An 810-nucleotide genomic window follows, 5' to 3' on the forward strand; every position below is an offset into this window, starting at 1 on the left:
GATCTTACGTCAACACGTAAATAGAGGAATAACATCCCTACCACTACGAACCATCACTGAATCACCCTTGACGGCCACATGGCCAAGCCTCTTATGGTCAGGCGACCGCGCTGCATAGTATCATGTAATCCTTTTTGGGCATTGCCCTAATCACGACATCACAGTCGGAAACCTTGCCCTAAATAGGCGCAAGAACAAAGATACTTGTATAAGTTTGTCAATTTTGGGAACCATACTCAATCATCTGATTCATGGTCTTTCCTTAGTGTAAATACACTTCACACCCAAGCTAGGGCTATTGCTTTTAACAAAGTAATTCCTTACTTTTATTACTTTCAAGAATTTCATATAGTTATTTACCTTTATAACTTCTTGATGGCAAACATGCCATTAGACTCTCGTAAATATGAGAGTTATCATTCAAACGACTTAAAAAGAAGTCAAGTCTGTATGGAGCCTTCTCGCTCAAGCGAGAGCTGTCTCGCTCAAGCAAGGGCACATCCATTTTTTTGGCATTTGTGGCTTAAGCGAGAGCTGTCTCGCTTAAGCTAGAAAACAATAAGTTCTCTTGGTGCCTATTTTAGCTCAAGCGAGAGCTATCTCGCCCCAAGATAAAACTCTCGTTTTCTCTAGACACTTCTCACTCAAGCGAGAGCTGTCTTGCTAAAGTGAGAAGAGCATGAATATCGTTTTAATTACTTTTCTCAAGGAAAATATTTCTCATTTATATCATATGTTTTTAAACCTTGACTTTAACGATTATCACATACATATCATTTCCATAATAATCATTCAAGCATTATAATTCAA

This window comes from Lupinus angustifolius, chromosome LG20 (assembly GCF_001865875.1).
Source record: "Lupinus angustifolius cultivar Tanjil chromosome LG20, LupAngTanjil_v1.0, whole genome shotgun sequence".
Classification (NCBI taxonomy): domain Eukaryota; kingdom Viridiplantae; phylum Streptophyta; class Magnoliopsida; order Fabales; family Fabaceae; genus Lupinus; species Lupinus angustifolius.